Source organism: Phaenicophaeus curvirostris, chromosome 5 (assembly GCF_032191515.1).
Source record: "Phaenicophaeus curvirostris isolate KB17595 chromosome 5, BPBGC_Pcur_1.0, whole genome shotgun sequence".
Lineage (NCBI taxonomy): Eukaryota > Metazoa > Chordata > Aves > Cuculiformes > Cuculidae > Phaenicophaeus > Phaenicophaeus curvirostris.
In genome coordinates, this window is record NC_091396.1 from 45,470,276 (window position 1) to 45,491,303 (window position 21,028).

General features: G+C 51.3%; 1 protein-coding gene across 4 annotated transcripts in view; it reads left to right on the top strand.

Moving 5' to 3' along the window:
- Nucleotides 1-1,197: 1,197 nt before the first annotated feature.
- The window catches only part of TMEM63C (transmembrane protein 63C), a 38,032-nt gene continuing 18,201 nt past the window's right edge, over nt 1,198-21,028 (top strand). For all 4 annotated transcript variants that reach the window (XM_069858587.1, XM_069858589.1, XM_069858588.1 and 1 more), the window contains exon 1: nt 1,198-1,297. The gene's annotated coding sequence lies outside the window, so the exon portion shown is untranslated. The remainder of the gene's footprint in view (nt 1,298-21,028) is intronic.

Sequence of the window (21,028 nt, forward strand, 5' to 3'; positions counted from 1 at the left end):
CAGAAATGAACACAGTATTCAAGAAGCAGCCTCACCAGTGCCGAGTACAGAGGGAGAATAACCTCCCTGGACCTGCTGGTCACGCCGTTTCTGATACAAGCCAAGATGCCATTGGCCTTCTTGGCCACCTGGGCACACTGCTGCCCCATGTTCAGTCGGCTGTCAACCAACAGCCCCAGATCCCTCTCCTCCAGGCAGCTTTCTAGACAGACTTCTCCTAGTCTGTAGCACTGCATAGGGTTGTTGTGCCCCAAGTGCAGGACCCGGCATTTGGCCTTGTTAAACCTTGTGCCATTGGTCTCAGCCCAGCGGTCCAGCCTGTTCACATCCCTTTGTAGAGCCTCCCTACCCTCCAGCAGATCCACACTTCCACCCAGCTTAGTATCATCCGCAGACTTGCTAAGGGTGCACTCAATGCCTTCATCCATGTTCACTCATCATCTGGAGAAGCCGCAGATGTGGGACACTAGGGCCCCCATACACGGCAGCAGCAATGCATCTCTTGGGATGTCCGTGCTGTGGTCCCATTCTGGTGGCTGTTCCCTGGCAGCCCACTTGCAAGAGTGTCCCTGATCTGGAGCACTGGGATCACCAGTGGCGAGGGGAGACACCCGATCCTGCCCCTCGGGGCTCTCTGCTGCCCGTCTCTCCAGCACGGGGGGCGCCGCCTGCATCCTCCCGGGTTGCAGAGATGCTGAGCGGGGTGGGACGCTTAAGGGAAACCGGGTTCTCAAGGCCGCTTTGTGCCTTGGTAGCTCAGGTCCCTGTTCCACCTGCTGGTCAATCCTGACGGCAGGAAAGCACCGGCCGCTCCGCAGCAATAAACCCCCTGGGAGCTCCTTACCCGCCACCCCCGCCGAGCAACCGAGCGACGCTGCATCAGCCGGGGAGGTTTTATCATAGAATAGCTTGGATTGGAAGGCACCTTAAAGATCATCCAGTTCCCCCCACCCCGCCACGGGCAGATGCCGCTGGGGTCTAAAGCGCTTCCCCCGCCCCAGAGCCGGGCGGGCTGCCCCCGGGGATGCTCGGAGCCTCGCCCCGCTCCCCGGCAGCAGCGCCCCCGTTCCGGGCCGGGAGGCGGCTCCCCGCACGGGGACCGGAGCTGCGGCCTCTCCCCGGCCCCGCGGCGCAGCCCCCGAGCGGCGGGGCGGGGGCGCCGGGCTCAGCGCCGCAGCGGGGCGGGCGCGGGGCGGGGCGGGCGCGGGGCGGGGCGGCCCCTTCCCTTCCCTGCGCTGCCGGGGCCGGGCGGAGCGGAGCGGAGCGGGGCCGGGACCCCTCCCCGCCGCCCCAGCAGGTCAGTGCGGGTCTTGGCGAGCGGGGGGGACGCGCACGGCCACCTGCGGGACCCCGGGCGGGGAGGCCGGGATGGAGGAATGGGGGGGCGGGGTGCAGGGATGGCGGGGTCGCTGTCACAGGAGGCTTGGGGGTACGTGGCTCTGTTTAGACACGGCGTCCCTGCCCGTACGCCGGACCAAAGCGGCTGTAAGCGATACTCGCCTCCCCCCGGTGGTGGGTGCGGGGCTCCCCGGGGCTCCTGGGGCGGCAGCGGCGGCCCCGGCCCCTCGGTGTCCTTCCCGAGTGCCTGCGCGCTGGGCTCTGGTGCGAGATGAAATGTCATCCCACCTCTGTGTCATACCTCGCGGTTGGTTCCCGCATCCTCCCGGCCGCAGAATCCTCCTCCCCGGGGCCGCACCTGACGGGATTAGAAACACTTTGTGCCGGCGGGGAACCTGAGGTGGGGGGGAATCTCTCCTCGCTTCTCCCTCCAGCTTTTGAGCGATTGATGACTCTGGAAGAGCTGGTGGGTCAGGATGATCTAACGCTCTGGCTGAGCCGCTCTCCCCCCAGTTTATGATTTCATCCAGATTTGTCCACAGACCAAGGCCCTGCCCTCGCCCTTGCCCGCTTTCCTGTGCTCTCCAGCGGCACTGGGGCTGCACAACGGGCTTGCAATTCAGAAACCTTGTTATCCAGGAGAAAGGGAGAGAGACCTTTGGCTGGCAGGTGTTATTTTTGCATGAATTATTTTTGGAGAAGAGGAGGCTGAGGGGAGACCTCATTGCTCTCTACAACTACCTGAAAGGAGGTTGTGGAGAGGAGGGAGCTGGCCTCTTCTCCCAGGTGACGGGGGACAGGACAAGAGGGAATGGCCTCAAGCTCCACCAGGGGAGGTTTAGGCTGGACATTAGGAAAAAAAATTTCATGGAAAGGGTCATTGGGCACTGGCAGAGGCTGCCCAGGGAGGTGGTTGAGTCGCCTTCCCTGGAGGTGTTTAAGGCACGAGTGGACGAGGTGCTGAGGATCATGGTTTAGTGACTGATAGGAATGGTTGGACTCGATGATCCAGTCTGATCTCTTCCAACCTGGTGATTCTATGAACATCTTTTTCCTTTTAACTGTTTAGCCACTATCTCCAGCACGAGCCTTTCAGAACCTTCTAGCCTTTCAGAACCTTCTCCCCTTTCAGAGAGTTCAGGGGGCAGAGAACGAGGAGGTGAGGGGAAGTCTGGGTGGCAAAAGAGGTAGGAGAAAGCATCTCACCTCATGTTGGGGTTTACAATACAGCATGATAGGTCAAACTGCCAGTCTGAGCACTGGAGAGAAGGCAAAATGTGCCATTTGGAATAAAAGGTGCCGTGTAAGTGGTTTGTGGTGTTTGTTCAGAGGAGAGAGGACAAAAAGTGTAGAAAAAGCAGACGGCAGAAGGACTGGCCCTGAGACTAGCCGTGAACTCTGGCCTCACTGCTTTCCCTGCTACCCTCCAAAGTGGTGGTCAAGCCTGGGCGGCAGATGGAGAGAAAGGCAGAAGCAGCTCTTTCAGGAAGGATTTGTCTTAAGTAGCCTGGCAAACAGCCACTGGCAAACAAATAAGTAAGAAATAAAAGTAGGGAGGCTGCCGGCACCCCTGCAGCTGTTGACTGTGTAGCACATATGGGTTTTTCCAGCTTCCCTGTAAGCTTAAAACCTCTGCCTTCTTCCCATGGCAGCATCCTGGCTCCTGTCTTCCTGCAACTCCCTTTGAATGCCTTTCAGCTCTTTTTTTTTTTTTTTTGCATGATAACACTTGAATTTTTGGTAACTGGCTCTCCTCTTCAAAGCTTTCCTTGAAGTTAACTAGCTCATCCTTGGTTTCATGGCTCCTGACAGTGGCAAGCATAGGGTGGTCCTGCTAACAGGGACAGAAATAGCAGTGCTAGCTGGTGATGCCAGTCAGAGGTATGTGTAGGCCCTTACAAGAAAATCCTGTCCTCCTTCCATGCAGAGACTTCTGACCCAAGAGAAAGTAAGGCAGATTTTATCACAGCTTCAGAGCCTACATCTGCAGAGTTGCAAAAGGAGGAGTGTCATTGTTTTTAAACATTTCTCACAGGAAATACTCCTGTCTGAACTGGTTGCGAGAGCTTTCCCAAAGCAACAAGGAGAGGGAGATATGTTTCTAACACCCACAAGTTAATTGAATTGATATTAAACTAATCAGTCACCTAAACTCTTTGGCAAACATCAGTGTGCTGTGCAAATGCTGACTCCTCTGTGAGTCCTATAAACGCCAAAGCTTTCTACATTTAGTGAAACAACTCTTCTTACCTACTTTAATTGCTGTAAATGCATTTCATGTACTTATCCCTAAGTCTGAAGAAAACGTTGCATTGCTGATGCACTGCACTCAGAGCAAAAGTGAGTTTGCTTTGAGATTACGTCAGGAGAAGCAGCTCCAGTCCAAGTTTCCTTAAGCCATGATTTGATGACACTCAGTCCCTGACCATCTTTCAGATCCCTCATTGAGGAGAGGTCTTAGAGCTTTTGAGGGTCCCATTTGGCGTCTTCCTGTGCTTTAAAATGCCTAAATGTCTTTTAAAAGCTGGCTTGAACTTACTGCTTCAAATGTGGCAGGGACTGGTAACTAGGCTGTGGTCACACCTTGTAATTAGGTGGGGACAATGGCAGCAGTTTGCTCACACCAGTACAACAATGTGACAGCTTTGTCCAGGTAACCATGCACAACCCTTCCCATTGCCCAGGCCACTATTGTTGCTGGTTAATTGGTGAGACTGGGCACAATAGGTCCTGCAAGGCCTCTCTGCGGAGGCAGGAGGATGTGGGTGCAGTAGCCTGCTGGGGAGTGTGGGCTCCCCTCTCCCAGCCCACTGTCCCCATTCCTGCTTCACCCTTAGCTCTCTCTTGGTTCAGCCACTGCTTGATCTCACACCTCCTCACTGGGTTTGCTTTTTATGACTCATCTTGGTGGTTACCTAAGCCCCAGCACTGTCCTGCCTTGCCTGTCCCACTGCAGCCTTCTCTTAGTGGATGTGGCTGTGTTGGAGTAAGAGCTTTAGCCCTGCTAAGGTCTGCAGAGAAAACCTCTTTGGCTGAGAAACCACCTTACTAATTGAAATTAGTGTAATGTTGCCAGCCTCTGGGGAGCATAAACATCATGGTATGGAAACATTTCGGCACGGGGATCAGTGGTGCAGTTCCTCATTAAAAGCTATGGGTACCATTTTGACCAAGGAGAGGCTTCTGTGCTGTTGTAGTTTGATCTCAAATAAAAATGTGTTTAAAATGGAGTACCAGAGCACGGAGGCTCAGTTCTCCTGTTCAGTGGGAGCATGTGAAAGCTTTGGGTGACCCAATTCCCCTACCCCCAGCACCAACTTCTTGTGTCTTGTCTTCTGCAGATAGTGGGTGAGCTGAGAGGAAGGCAGGATCAGAATGAGCTAAGCTCCACTGCAACCCCGAGTGATAAAAGGCAGGTTGTGAGAGGTGGAAAATAATGTTGTCTCATAATTTTGAGTTCCTCCTAACAGAGAGGGGAAGCTTCTCTAGCCCTGCTCCACTCAGGAGCACTTTATGGTTAGTTAAGAGCTGGTAGTAGGAGGCAGCTGTGTCATGAGGTGGTAGAAACTGAGACAACAACTGATCTACTAACCTAATCGCCTTCTATGACAAAGTGACTCGACTACTGGATGAGGGAAAGGCTGTGGATGTAGTCTTCTTAGACTTCAGTAAAGCCTTTGACACAGTTTCTCACAGCATTCTGCTTGAGAAACTGTCAGCCTCTGGCCTGGACAGGCGCACACTCTCCTGGGTGGAAAACTGGTTGGATGGCCGGGCCCAGAGAGTGGTGGGAAATGGTGTGAAATCCAGCTGGAGGCCAGTGACAAGTGGGGTTCCCCAGGGCTCAGTGCTGGGTCCAGCCTTGTTCAATGTCTTTATCAATGACCTGGATGAAGGCATTGAGGGCACCCTTAGCAGGTTTGCAGATGACACTAAGCTGGGTGGAAGCTTGGATCTGCTTGAGAGTAGGGAGGCTCTGCAAAGGGATCTGAACAAACTGGACATCAGGGCTGAGACCAATGACATGAGGTTTAACAAGGCCAAATGCCGGGTCCTGCACTTGGGGCACAATAACCCTGTGCAGTTCTACAGACTAGGGGAAGAGTGGCTAGAAAGCTGCCTGGAGGAGAGGGACCTGGGGGTGTTGGTTGACAGCCGACTGAACATGAGCCAGCAGCTTGCCCAGGTGGCCAAGAAGGCCACTGGCATCCTGGCTTGTATCAGAAACGGCACGACCAGCAGGACCAGAGAAGTGATTGTGCCCCTGTACTCTGCACTGGTGAGGCTGCACCTCAAATACTGTTTTCAGTTCTGAGCCCCTCACCCCAAAAAGGATGTTGAGGCTCTGGAGTGAGTCCAGAGAAGGGCAACAAAGCTGGTGAAGGGGCTGGAGAACAAGTGTTATGAGGAGCAGCTGAGAGAGCTGTGATTGTTTATCCTGGAGAAGAGGAGGCTGAGGGGAGACCTCATTGCTCTCTACAACTACCTGAAAGGAGGTTGTGGAGAGAAGGGTGCTGGCCTCTTCTCCCAGGTGACAGGGCACAGGGCAAGAGGGACGGGCCTCAAGCTCTGCCAAGGGAGGTTCAGGCTTGACATCAGGAAAAAATTTTTCACAGAAAGGGTCATTGGTCACTGGCAGAGGCTGCCTAAGGAGGTGGTTGAGTCCCCTTCCCTGGAAGTGTTTAAAGGACAGGTGCATGAGGTGCTGAGGGGCATGGTTTAATGATTGATGGGAATGGTTTGACTCGATGATCCTGTGGGTCTTTTCCAACCCGGTGATTCTATGATTCTAACAAGTTCCTTAATATGCTGTGTTTGATGAGCTAGAGAAGACCAAAGTTCAAGGAAGACAGAAATGGGGGAGTTAGGACAAATATCAGATGTGGAAGGATAGCTGGGAAGTAGCTCTCAGCTTTGGCCCAGCGTGAGCTTATGGTGCCCTGAGATGAGGCCTGGGGATCCTGTGTTGGCCAAGCCAAGATGACCTTGCTGAAGGAGTCCCCTTGCTGTGCTACCCGTGCAGCAAGGATGACATGTCAGGGCAGTGTCACAGGCTGAGGTTCTGAGAAATCGCATGATGGCTAGAAAGCTGAGGGGGGACTCGCAAGGTTTGGAAGTGGCTGACCATGGGCCACAGGGAACCAGTGCAGTTAAGCACTAGGACAGTGGCGCTTGGGACCCACTTGGATGGAGGACCTGGTTGCAACAGTGGGTTGGAATGGTCTTCCTGGCGTGGTTCTGGCTTGGAGCAGTCTCCATCCTTGGAGATACTTAAAACCTGCTTGGACATGGTCCTGAGCTGACCCTGCTCTAGCTGACCCTGCTTTGAAAAGGCAGACTGGACCCTCAGTGCTTCTGTAATTATTTTTCCCATCTTTTGACAAATTTGTTCACCGTGGTATAATCCCCAAGGCAGCAATAGAGAAATGAACAGAAGTTTGAAGGTTTGCCTAGCTCCCCTGAGCCTGCAAGCAGTAGCCTGGAGATGTCTACACCAGTAAAAGACTCCTAGGGATTACAGGCTCCAGACTGAGGACATACACCATTCCTTGTGTTTCCAGGCTGCCTTTCTTGGGGAGAGGTCACAGATGGCAGAACTATGTGGAAGAGAAGTATAATGGCAAAAACGGCAGAAAAATGAGCCAGACTTCATAAACTTAAAATAAGTCTGATCTGAGCCATGTTTGCCCCTTGGTTTGCTGCTGAGTAGGATGGATGGATTAAAGTCACAATTTAAATTAATGATCGGACAGCCATGACCTAAGCACCTAATTTTAATCTTTTGGTGTTTGTACACTTCTGATCTTTTCCTAAGGAAAAGTCGATTCTCAATGATGAGTTTGTTGTTGTACTTTGGGCTGAGCAGGAGGCTGCACTATGCTTGACCTGGTTTTCAATGTAAAATACAGTTATTTAGATTCTTAATGTTTATATTTCGTCCATTAAAAAATGGTGACACATTTCTTTATTAGTTATTATTTATTATAAACTTAGTACAGCTATTATAAACTTAGTACAGTATTTCAGTGGAAAATGAAATCCAATTTAAAATGCAGAACCCAAACATTTAAAAAATCGTTTCTAGCTAAATAATACTGCTTAAAATGTATGTGTCCATAAAAGAAAAAGAGTAAGTTCATGAAAGCACTGTTTCTATGTGCAATGAATTTAACAATACGATATTACTGTACTATATTGTATTACTATAATACTATATTATAGGAACAGAATTTTATTATAGGAGATGTAAAACATAACCAGTGATACAACCTGACTCTTTCTGGCTTTTAAGAATTCAGAACTAGTGGAGATTATCCTCTCACACTTCATCTTCATTGGGCTTGGAAAGGGAACCAGGCTTTCCTGCATTAACCTGCAATAATTTTCTGAACTTAGACTAAACTAATCAGTGTACTAAATTAATTGAAACATTTTTTTTCCTCTGCTTTCAAAAAGGCTACTGCTGTCAGATCCAGCTTTGCAGTTGGTCAGGCTTTAGCTCCAGGTGCTTAGCCAGTGATCAGATCTGGCAGCAAGGACAAATGGCATGAATTTCTACTGACATAATTTCACTGATGAAGGTGATCTGAGGTCTTAGCATGGAGGTTATTATAACTTACAGTTTTAAATTTTGTGTCTTTTAATTTAAAAAGTTTAGTTCGGACAAGATCTGATTACTTTTAAATCAGGTATATGTTTCCAAAAGCTAGAATTCTTTTATTTGTTCTGGTTCCAAGTCCTCTTTATTGCTTTTTCCTTTCATATTTATTCCTTTATTCCTTTTTCCTTTCCTGCTGCTAATCTTCTCATCAAGCAGTTTCATTGGATTTTTCTGTTGGGAGGTTTTCAGCAAGTTTAATTTTCTTTCATCTGAGTTTTTAATTTCTTGTGTTTTCTTCAATGAAATCTCATCAAATTCTTCCTTGTTCAGAAATAAAGTAAAGCTCCAACAAAGTGAATGCTGCTAATAACAGCTGCAGTGGCTGGGTCACCTCATGGAAACAGTGCATTTTATTTTAAAGACTTTCAGGTTAGTTCAGTCATTGCAGGGAAGTCAGGGGATGGATGTTTCTGTAGATGTAGTCCTCTCATATCCTACGCACTGAGCTGGGTGAACCTAGCTATGTAAAACTTTAGTAGCTGGACATACAGAAACCTTGCCCATTCCCAAAGCCTTGTCTTAGGTACGCAAATACACTGTCACGACTACAGCTTTACACGTGTTCCAGGGTAACTATTAGGATTCCCTCATCCCAGCAGCTAGGTCTGGTAGGCCAACTGTTTATTTGGAAAGCCACTACATAAACCCACACTTCGAGGGCTTCTTTCCCTCTGTAATGAGGAGGTGAATTTCTGGCCCTCATAAAAGGCATGTGGCAGTTGGTTCAGCAGAGGAGTGCTTTCACTCTACATTACTTTGGTCTTGGGAATGTTGTGGAAAATATCCTAGGGACAGAATAAGTTTCTGTACATCTTTAGTCTTTAAAGTCCCATCTGGGAGCAATGCTTGGGGTGTCCCTCCCACTCCCTGGCTGCTCTTGGGAGCCTGATGTACCACCATGGTGTCCTCCCCGTTCCCTGGGGCAGGAGAAGGGGTGCACAGGCATATGTGATGGAACCTGCTGAGCTTTGAGTCTGATCCTGCTCTCAGTTCTGCAGGCTGGCCTGTTCCCTGAACATGTTGGGAAAAGCTCTCTATTCCCCAGAGCTTGCCTTTGTTGAGAGGTGGGAAGCAAGGAGGATATCTCACTCCCTCATTGAACAGAGCTAGTCTGGGTACCTGGGTTTTGTGGCCATGCCTGTGTGTGTGGCCAGCCTGACTCTCTGTGAAGCATCAGCAGCATCACTGGAGCCCGCTCTTGGGTTTGGGCTTGTCCTACAGGTCATTTATAGAATCATAGAATCATTGGGTTGGAAAAGACCTTAGCAATCATTAACTCCAACCGTACCTGTCTACTTCTGAATCATGTCCCCGAGCACCTCATCTGCCTGCCTTTTAAACACCTCCAGGGATGGTGACTCAACCATCTCCATGGGCAGCCTCTGCCAGCACTTGATAATCCTGAGAAAAATTTTTTTCCTAATGTCCAATATAAACTTCCCCTGATGCAGCTTGATGCCATTCCCTCTTGTCCTATCACCTGTCGCTTGGGAGAAGAGACCAGCACCCACCTCTCTGCAACCTCCTTTTAGGTAGTTGTAGAGAACTATGTCTCCCCTCAGCCTCTTCTTCTCAAGGCTAAACAACCCCTCAGCCGCTCCTCGTAAGACTTGTTTTCCAGCCCCTTAACCAGTTTCATCACTCTTCTCTGGACACGCTCCAGGACCTTAATGTCTTTCTTATAGTGAGGGGCCCAAAACTGAAAACAGTATTCGAGGTGCAGCCTCACCAGCGCAGAGTACAGGGGCACAATCACTTCTCTGGTCCTGCTAGCCACACTGTTTCTGATACAAGCCAAGATGCCATTGGCCTTCTTGGCCACCTAGGCACACTGCTTGCTCATGTTAAGTTGGCTGTTGACCTACACCCCCAGTTCTTTCTCTGCCAGGTGTTTTTCCAGCCACTCTTCCCCAAGCCTGTAATGCTGCACGGGGTTGTTGTGCCCCAAGTGCAGGACTCCGCACTTGGCCTTGTTAAACCTCATGCCATTGGTCTCAGCCCATCGATACAGCCTGTTCAGACCCCTCTGTAGAGCCTCCTGACCCTCCAGCAGATTGACACTTTCTCCCAGTTCAGTGTCATCCATGAACTTGTTAAGGGTGCATGCGATGCCCTTGTCCAGGTCATTGATAAAGATATTGAATATGACGGGACCCACCACCAAGCCCTGGGGGATACCACTTGTGACTAGCTTCCATCTGGATCTAGCTCCATTTACCACAGCTCTTTGGCCCCAGCCATCCAGACAGTTTTTAATCCAGCAGAGGGTGCACCTGTCCAGGCCAGTGGAAGCCAGTTTCTCAAGTAGGATACTGTGAGAAACTGCATCAAAAGCTTTGCTAAAGTCCAGGTACGCTATATCCACAGCCTTTCCCTCATCCATCAGGCAGGTCACCTTGTCGTAGAAGGCGATCAGGGTAGTTTGGCAGGACCTGCCTTTCATAAACCCATCCTGAGAGGGCCTGGTTGTCCTGTATGTGCTGTGTGATGGCACTCAAGTTGACCTGATCCATGACTGACAGGCCTGCAGTTCCCTGGATCCTCTCTCCATCCCTTCTTGTAAAAGGGTATAACGTCTGCCAGCCTCCAGTCCAATGGAACTTCCCCAGTCAGCCAGGACTGCTTGTAGATGATGGAAAGGGGTTTGGTGAGCACCTCTGACAGCTCCCTTAATACACTCAGGTGAATCCCATCTGGCCCCATAGACTTACGAATATCTTATTTGGCTAGCACATCTCTAACCATTTCCTCTTGGATCAAGGGAGCTCTTCCTTCCTCTCTACTGGCTCATGAGATTTACTATCCAGGGAACATATCACCTTTTAAAGACTGAGGCAAAGAAGGCATTAAGTATGTCAGCCTTATCCTCGTCACTATTGTTCCCCCTGCGTTCAGTAAAGGATGGAGATTCACCTTGGTCCTTCTTTTGTTATTGGTATATTTGTAGAAGGATTTTTTTATTATCTTTCACAGAATGGGCCAATCTAAGTTCTAATTGGTCTTTAGCCCTTCTGATTCTGGTTATTCTGTGATTCTGTGATTCTGTGATTTTCTCTCTACAAGATCTCACTTCATCTTTGTAGTCCTCATGAGTTGCCTGCCCCTTCTTCCAGAGCTCATATATTTTCCTGATTTCCACCCAAGCTGTTTTTCTTCCCCTATGGACCATTTTCTAGCACATGGGACAGCTTGCTCTTGTGCCACCAGGAATTCCTTCTTAAAGAGCATCCAGCCATTGTGAGCTCCTTTGCCCTTAAGGACTGTCTCCCATGGAACTTGATTGGGCAGCCATCTGAACAGACCGAAGTCTGCCCTCCAGAAGTCCAAGGTGACCATTCTACTGACCCCTTGCTTTGCTTCTCCTAGAACTGAGAATTCTATCATCTTGCGATCATTGTGCTCCAGGTGTCCTCCGACTGTCACATCTTGCACATGTCCTTCTCTGTTAACAAACAGCAGGTCTAGTGGGGCACCTTCTCTAGTTGGCTCATTCACCAATTGTGTTAGGACGTTGTCTTCCACACACTCCAGAAACCTCTTAGACTGTTTCCTCTCTGCTGTATTATACTTTCAGCAGACATCTGGTAAGTTGAAGTCTCCCACAAGGATATGGGCTAGCGATTGAGAGACTTAGCACAAGAGTCATTCCGTGCCATGATGAGCATTAGGAGGAGCCTCCCCGCTACCCTCCTGTGGCTCCTCGCACCTGGCTTTTGTTCCTTTCTTAGTCCAGCATGGCATCCATGTGCTCCACAACAGAGCTGTGCTGCCAGGAGAAGCATGGAAAGCAGCCAGGCAGGATTTGGAGACTGATGTGTCCTGTAGGTGGTCCTATCTCCAGGGAAAGGGCAACAATACAGGATTCAGTATCCCTTAAATATTGATCACTGACACTCTGGAGAAGGGTTTGGCTGCTTGTGTAGAGCTCTGTTCGCCCTGTTTAGGGCTGTGGTCAGCACAGTGATGTCAGGGTGAGCTCCACAGCGTCTGTGGTTGCACTGCTTTTTGTCTCTGGTAAGTGCAGGTGTGGTGCTGGCACTGGTGAAGCAGAGGGGTGTTTCAGGGTGGGAAATGCCCATGCTGTACTGGAATCACTGGTTGCCCCAGGGAGCCAGGCTGGGAGGTGGCAGCTGTGCTGTGGTCTCGTGCATACTCACCCTGGGTTTTCCCAAACTGTCTGGTGGCTCTTTGTGTTTCAAGGCAGGGAGATGTTTCGCAGAGCACAGATGACAGCTACACAGCACAGTGTGTGCCAAACTTCCCCTTACCTCAACAATGTAGTGGATGAGGAGGCAGAGACTCTCATTCATTTAGTAAATGCCTTGCCGGTACCACAAATGCCGAGTATGGAATCTCAGGACACTGACTGCAGGGCCAGCCCAGCCAGGCAAGAGCAGTGTTCACAATGGCAGATTTGGGATGTGCTAGGTTGGGATGCAGGTAGGGATAATATCATGTCTGAAACCAGTCGGAAAGCAGGAGTCTGGGCCAGTATACCCAACCACTGTGAAAACCCCTCCGTATCAATGCTGCGTCCCCTAGCATCTCTCCCAAAATGAACACAGAGCCTGTCTGATTCCTGCCAGTTGTGGCAGCTGGGCTGCAGAGAGGCTTGTAGTGGTTGTTGCTGAAACACTGCTTCCTCCCTGGGCTCCAGATCTCTTTGGCTGGCTGTATTCCTGGTGCCAGCACTGCTCTGCCCAAAGTGCCCTGGAAGGTAAAGGGGGTGCGGGATTGGGGAGGCTGCTTTTGCAGCCATCTGCTGCAGTACCTCATGTTTAATTTCCTTTTATTTTCTCTTCTATGTGAGTGGTGATGCTGTGGAGGGCAGGGGGTGGCTGCCTGGGGACCCCGTGCTGCTGTCAGGGTGGACAGAGTAGCACAGGGTCTGCCAGCCCTTCCGTGAATGCCAGCCTCGATGCGTGACCCTGTGTGCAGGGAAGGCAGGCTTGTGCAGAGAAACTGGGGACAATCTCTCTGCCTCCTTCTTCCTAAAACTTGCTATCCTGATCTTTTTTTTCCCATTTTCTCCCTGATCCCAGATAGCTGGGAGCCCACAGATCATCTCTGATGCTGGCTGTTGGATATGGTGCATTTGAAAGGATGCGACCCACCCTTAAACCTGCCAGGCTGGGCTGACAGCCCCTACACAGTGTTGTGTTGCCTGCTTTTGCAGCAGGAAGAGCTTGCAGGTCGCTCCATGACCATACTGCTGCCAAATCTACCATCTGTCTTACCCCGTACTCTGAGCAATGCTGCGCCCCGCGGCCCATGGCTTCTCTCCTCTTGATGCCTGGTCCCTTTCCTAGCCCAGCTGCTGTACATGTCCAGATATGACAACTCCTTCTCTGCCTGAAGCAAAAGAAACCATTTCTTGTGTTTTCCTCCGTCACTCCCAGCACTCTTTGTGCTGGCTGTGGTCAGATGCTGGCCGGTAGGTATGGCTGGAGCAGGGCAGGAAGGCAGCATGGTGAGTGTGGGCAGTGCTGGCCTGCAACACTGACACAGCAGAGGCTGTGTGCTGACCATCTGTGCCTTGCACACCCCCATGTGCCGGGCCACCCATCTGCAAAAGATGTGTGTTGATGGAGATCCTGAACCCCAGTCCTTGCCATGCATTTTGTCCCTGTTCCCACTGGCATGGGATGCACTGTCATGCCCATCACAACAGCCCCTTGATTTCCCTCTTATCCATGATGCTCCAGGGCCATTTGACTCCCCAGGTTCTCTCCATAGAGAAGGCAAGAGCAGGTTGGTGGGTGTGATGGGCTGTCTGCTCTGCTTGACTCTGCTTTGCCTTGTGGTGCGTACATGGCTGGGGCTGTGCTTGGGTGTCCTGGGCAAAGGGGCTCGGGGCGATGGGAGTGATGGGGACATGCTGTCCTGTTGGCATGCATGAGCACCCAGTGTGCTGGGAGGAGGCTGAAAGAGACAGTGCTTTGCAAAGGCGCCTGTCTGCGGTTCCACGTGTGCCTGGGAGAGCCACCTCCCTTCCCAGCTGCAGCAGCAGCTTTGCTCTGATCTCCGCCAAAGACCACGTGGACTGCAGAGGCAGCTGCATGTGTGCCCTAGTGACTAGGGAAGATTGACTGCACGCTCCCTCTGCTGCCCTAATGAAAAGCAGCCCTGAGCTGGCCCTGTGTGGGGGCCGGATTTGGTGGAAGGGCAGGCAACTGGCCCATGGCCCAGGCAAAGGTGGCACAATCTGATGTTGAGAGTATGAGACGATTTCAGTCTCTTTCCTCTGCCTTTTCAAGGACCAAATTTGTTTGCACACCAGGTGGTATATGGCAAATTGATGGGTCCCCTATGGATGTGTCCCCAGGGTATAGAAGTGGTCAAGCCAGACCTTGGGGAGCACCTTCTCTTCTTGTCCTCTGGTTGCAGGCCCCTGTGTTCACCATCAAAAACTTCCCCTTCCCTTAGATGCACTGTTGACTCAAGTTAGTATGCCGAGAGCTAATCCCTCCTGCATGGCTGGATGCAGCTAGTGCAGCAGCTGCTGGGGCCATCCCGGCTTGTGCAACCTGCCAGTGCTGGAGCCTTCGCTGAGCTGACAGCTCCCACGTACCCAGTGTGATGTGATTCACCCCGGTCGTCTGGTGTTACCCAAATCTGCTCGGAAGCTACACAGAGGTGGGAGGAAAGCTTTGTGGGCGCCAAGATTGGCAAGCGGTGTGCTTGTAGGCTCCCACTGCGGCCCAAGCCTCACCCTGCTTCTGGCACCCAGCACAAGCACTAGAAATGTTCTAGCTCTGCAGATGCTCTAAAATCATAATTTTTCTCTGTGTGTATAGTGTTATAACCCACTGCTTTCAGGAAGAAGCTTTTGAGGTTGCAGAGAGGGGAGCCGGGTAGGACAGGAGTGTGTCTTTGCTCCTGCAGTGTAATCAGCTGCAAGGATGTTGTGGCAGCTCGAAGCTGGGGAGGAGTGAAGCGGGGGAGGCTGGCAGCAGCTGGGTGCCGAGGCCTCTCCCAGAGCAGTGTGGAGGGAGGTGCACAAATGGCCCGAGGAGAAGGCGATCAACAGGACAAGCATGACACTGTCCACCTTATATTGGCCCTTGGGAGGCTGTGGGGTGAGGGTGCTCGATGGCAGGGTGCCCTCAAGTCCCTGTCAGGCAACAGTGGGCTGGAGTGGAGCCGAGCTGGGCCCAGCAGCATGGGTACCAAACCCCTGCTAGCCCCCCATGCCCCTGTACTCATACCCTACCTCATAGCAGGCTTGCAGGCATCAGCTGTGAGGAGGGCTGGCTGGAGCTCAGCAGCTAAGAGCAACTGCACAGGGGACTTGAAATGTACCTGCTTTCTCTGTCAGCTCAGTGGTGAGGTCCATGCCATCCCCAAGCACGCTATGCCATCCTGGCTGGGCATGACACCATGGTGCAACGTCACTGGAGTTGCCTGATCCAAGCAGTGCAATATTGGGCTTCTCGGTCTATGCCCCCCTCATGCACAGCCCAAGTCCTCTCCTTGCCGTTCTCCTTGCCTCTTCCCTGGGCTGCGGTTCCCTCCATGCACTGGTGATGACTGTATCTGTGCTGGCCACTCCTGTGGCTGGCAGTCTCTCTGCAGCAGGTGGGTGCAGAGAGATTATAAAAAGCAGCAGATAAACCTCCCAATCTCCTCTCCACCTCCCACAGCTCCCCACTTCTCACACAACGGAAGGGACATGGGGAGGAAAGGGCTGCTTTTTCCCCTATCTCCATCCTGCCTTTTCACTCGTCTCCAGGGACTCCAATGCTCCTGGTGCCTTGTGGCGCTGTGAAAAATGCCCATGACCTGCAGTGACAGCCTCAGGCTGGCCCCTGGCCACTGCATGGAGGCTCCTGGTTTCATTATAGGTTTGTGCTATGGAGTGTTTTTCCCAGTGGAGGTGGCACCTTCCTTCACAGGAGCCTTAAAATCCTCCTGTTTGAGCGCAGTTACCTGGGTGGAGGAAGAAGCAATCTGCCTGTAAATGCCTGACACCCCACTGCCGGTCGCAGCCTTGCTGAGAGGTGCCTTCCTTGGCCTTCAGTGCCAAATGGAGGCTGCTGCCAGGCTGACAGTGTGTGGGCACAGCATGCTGTGGTCCTGGACCCGGCAAGAGGTAAGTAACCTGCTGATAGCCTTTGCAGAGAAGCTCAAGCCCTTTCCTAGGGCCAGCTGCTGCCATGGCCCTCGGTCACACAAGCAGTAGGGCCTGGGAGTTGTCCTCATCTGTGTGTATCGTCGTTAATTAATTGCAAGTGCAGGGATTCCTCTGGGGACTGCAGACAGCATCCAGCTTTCCAGCTCAGAGCAAGGATGTGATGGTGCAACCTGACCTTGAACATTTCCAGGGACGGGGCATCTACCACCTCTCTGGGCAACCCATTCCAGTGTTTCACTACCCTCATCATAAAAAAAATTCTTCCTTATATCTAGTCTGAATCTACCCTCTCTTAGTTTATAACCATTATGACTTATCCTATCACTACAAGCGCTATTCAAAAGTATGTCTCCATCTTTCTTACAAGCCCCCTTTTCTGGCTCTCTGCTCCCAAATATTGCCTAGCAGCAGCCAAGTGGCTCCCTGCTGTGCTCTGCTCTTGGGCTGAGCCTGGCCTTAGTAATCCTTTGTGCTGAAGAGCTCTATCAGAGGACAAGGGTGCATGGTGGAACATGAGTGACGGTTCCCTGCCCTGGAGAGCTTGCAGCCCAATTAACTTATATTTGCTCGGTGCTTTGCACATACAAAGTACAGTGTGAGGGGCTAAGCACGCTGTGTGCACAGCAGGATATTGAAATATAAAACAAACACGGGTTAGAGCCAGCCTGCAGTGGCAGCTTAGTCAAATGTGGCGAAAAGGGCTGGGGGAGGAATGAATAAACTCTGCTCCAGTTCTTCCTTCCTAGTTGCTGTGCACTGGCTCCAGCAGCTGCTGGCTCACACATGTGAGGAGGAGGTGCCAGAGGAGAGCTCCTCTGTGCGCAGCATCTCCCACGCACTGGCCCAAACAAGCCTCTCTGGCTGTTGATCTCACTGTAAGCAACATTTGCTCTTGATTGCCTGAGGTTTGGCTTTATTCTCGTGCTGAGGAACACTGCAGTGAGTCAGTGCTGCCCTGCTTGGTCCGCAGCATCCCTCTGGGAGAAAGGGCTTGTGCAAGTGACTGAATGCTGGGGCCTGGGGTGCCTTATCCAAAAACCTCATACATGGAGCTTATTCTGTCTCAGCACAAAAACGTGAACCTGAGTTCACAAGGTGGTCCTGGAGGTGAAGGGTTGGGTAGGGAGCTGGGAGTGACACTGCAGCCACCGCAACGGGATGTGACAGGGAAGGGTTTTGCTCTCAAATGCTGTGTTGGTTTAAGGTGAGTCCCAGGTTGTTTCCTTTGGGGCAGTGTGACCCTACACAAGGTTTCCCAAAGGTGGTGGCAACATGCCACTGATAAGAGCAGAAAAACTTGCTTGGCTCCCCAAAATGGGATTGCTGTCACTCCCTCCTGGTGGGTCACATAGTTTAGATGGTCCATGTTGATGAGGCAGTTTGGGAGCAGTCAGTGAGGAGAGAGGAGCAGGGAGGACATGCGTTTTTCCTTTCCAGGAACGATGCCCATGTGACCCCTGCCTGTTGGTTCCTGTGCCTCCACGCATCCCTTTCTGCAGGAAGCCCTTGGGGGCCAGGACCCACACAGAAGGATTCGGAGAAGGGAGTGGTAGTGCCAGAGCAAGCCTCACTGGGGTGTTGGCATCTCCCCTGCAGCCTGAGTGGACTTGTGGGACAGCTTCTCCCCTTGTCCTGGCTGGCTGCAAGCCTGGTGGGCATTTGTTCTCCTCAAGGGGAAAGCAGTGCCAGAGCTTACAGGTGGCAGGTTTATTTCACTGAGCCATGCTCTTACACTCATTTTCTCATTGATCCCACTTGCTCCCACACTCATAACCTCCATCCTCAAAAGCACCCTGGCACGTGTGTCCAGAGTCACTCTTGGGTTATACAGGGACAAGGGACACTGGCTGGTGAGTCCTCCTGACCCCTCTGGGCAATTACGTCTCAACTGGCAATAAGAAAACTCATCTTTGAGCATGTGTTTTATACCTATTAAGAGTCATCAGTTGCCTCAGGGTGGTCCCTTGCCTCCAAACCTTACTGACCCCAGCCTCCATAGCCCACTGGCCAGATTGCTGCTTGTGGTGTGGTTCTTGTTTGGAAGTGTGTCTGGTTTCTGGCAGGCTAACAGGACAGTCTAGTGTATGTCCAGTGTGAGGCAGCCTGCTATCCTATGTGATGGGACACGTAGAATATGGGTGATGGGACAGGGTCTTCTGCTGGTGGCCTGTCTGTGCCGTGGCCCTAGCAGGGTGTGGGCACAGCATTCACACAGTGTTTGTGCTATCAATCTCTCTGCATTCAGTGCCTCGGCTCCCCGGTGGGTCCTGGCTTCACTTTCCATGGGTCTGTCGGTCACAGCCCTAGGGAAGTTGGTCTCCCATGCAGGTACCTGCCCTGACGATGCTGAAGGTTGTGCAGAGAGCGCTGCCCAGGAACTGTTTCTCAATGTCTACTCGCCCCACAGGCCATCAGCAGTCTGACCCTCTCTTTGCTTTTTGGACCTGAGGACCTATGTGGGGTTTTGGAGGGCCACATGTGTGGTCCCATCCCCTCTGTGCTTTTCCCCCTTGAGGATGAATGTGGCCAGCAGTGTGCCTGTTCTCCTGTAGACTGAGCTACAGAGCCCGAGAGGTCACCATGCCCTTTGGTGCCAAAACTGCTTCTGCCGGGGTGTGCGCTGAGCTCAGCCCAGGGTGTTGCTGAGCATTTTCCCAGCCCAAGGTCATTAGTCCTGCTGAGTCAGTGGCTGTGGCTCAGGTTTCCTGGCCTCCATGTCACTGCAATCCTGCAAGGTTGGTCACTGCAGTCCCGCAAGGTGGGACACGGGAGTTTTGCCTCCCTGCTTGGTCCTGATCTTCCCGTTACAGTGGTCCTTGATTTCCTCTCCTGCAGCCTGGCCATGTCTCCTTGCAAAGGAAGAAGGATGCAGATACAGTCAGGTTGCAGGAACACTTGCTTTCTAGGAGACACAGTCAGGCTTCTCAGCCTGGCTTTTCTGCTGACTTCGCATGGCCACGGGCAGCTCTGTCAGCAGCCCTGCACCCCAGCTGCCCATCCATCAGGCACAATGGGTGATGCCCTCCCTGCTGGGGCAGGATGCCAAGGCTGAGTGAGCGCAAGCGTGCCAAGAAGCCCAGCTTAGTTATCTGAGTGCTCCCAAGACCGTTATGGTGTTTTGCTACTCCAGCTATCCACGAATCCCCTAGCAAATGAGTTTGCTGGCAGGGTGCTTCAAGGGAAAGACAGATTTTGAAAAACTGCATTCACATAAAAGAAATGCCTTATTTTTAATTGGAAATCTGATTCTCTGGATTAGTGCCCACCCAACCGGAGAGGAGAAGCATATGCTGGTGTATCAACAAAACAAACAGGGCACTGAATATTCAAGGCAAACCTTACACACTGGAAATGCTTCATAGAAATAATCCAGCAAACAACTTTCAATGTCAGATCCCATACGTTCACTGTCCATTCACAACCATTGCAAAAAAGGGGAAAGAATGATTGCCTTTCTCTAGTACACTGCATGTTTTCTGACCCAATTTTACTATTTTTCCTCTAAGTAAGACCTAGATTGGGTAGACCATAAATTGTACTTTCTGTCTCTCTATGTTATTGTTTTATTTTTGCACTGCAACCCTGCCCAGTCCTGTGTTTCTTGACTTGCCCATCACTGTTGCTCCTCTAGGACAGCAACTGCATGGAGGGATGTCTGTCGGTGGTTGGCATCTGGAGGCACTGCCTCATACAAGCTAACAGGAAGCTCTTCCAACACCTTCTTAAGGCAAAGGCACCCACCCAGCTCTGTTACTCACAACAATATTTCCTCCACTGGCCGTTAAAGATTGGGAAAAGCACAATGACAGTGGCATAGCTGGGAATGAGAACTGGTCTGTGGGATTTGTTTGGGCCTTTAAGATACGATCACAGAGTGCTGTCGACAGAGTATTGCAAAATGCTGAATTATCTCATATGACTGGTGTGAAAATTTTAATTCTGATCTGCAGTGCCCATGTGATCCCTTGCTCTGTATACCACTATTCTTTAAGTAAGGTATTTCCTTCAGTTGGAGGGAGGTTGAACATGTCCTAGAATCATAGAATAGTTTGGGTTGGAAGAGACCTTAAAGATCATCTAGTTCCAACCTCCTACTAGATCAGGCTGCCCAAGGCCCCATCCAACCTGAGCTTGAACGCTTCCAGGGATGGAACAACCACAACCTCCCTGGGCAACCTGTGCCAGTCCCTCACCATCCTCCTTACATCTAATCTAAATCTTTCCCCCTCCATTTTAAAACCATTCTCCCTCATCCTATCACTACATGCCTTTGTAAAAAAGTCCCTCCCCAGCGTTCTTGTAGGCCTCTTTCAGGTACTGGAGGGTCGCTGTAAGGTCTCCTCAGAGCCTTCTCTTCTCCAGGCTGAACAACCCCAACTCTCTCAGCCTGTCCTCGCATGGGAGGTGCTCCAGCCCGCTCTGATCATCCTTCTAGCCCTCCTCTGGACCAATTCCAACAGCTCCTTAAATGTCCTACAGGTCTGAGTTTGAGCTGTTCCTGGTGTGTGTGAGCAGAAGTCTCCTCTTGCCATTTCTGCTGCATATTCTGTTCCTAGAGCGTTTACATGATTTACTTCTAGCTGGTTGTTCCAAATGGTTGTTTTAATGATAACGCTGCAGCTAAATAATTTGCATAAGCTTTTCTAAGAACAACACCATAAAAGGTGAAGACTAGCTGGAACAAACAGTCTAGAAAAGTACCGGTTTAGATAGTTGGAGGTGGGTTTCCATGGGCATCCGGGGGTGAAGGGACTAGGAGAAAGGCAGGAGCTTGAGATCGTCTTCGGAGGAGCTGTGATATGCCACAAGGGTTGCATTTCAGGCCTGAGCATGATGTGATGGCTTTTTTGGGCAACAGGGCTGGACGTGCCGAAGAGAGAAGGGACTGAGCTATA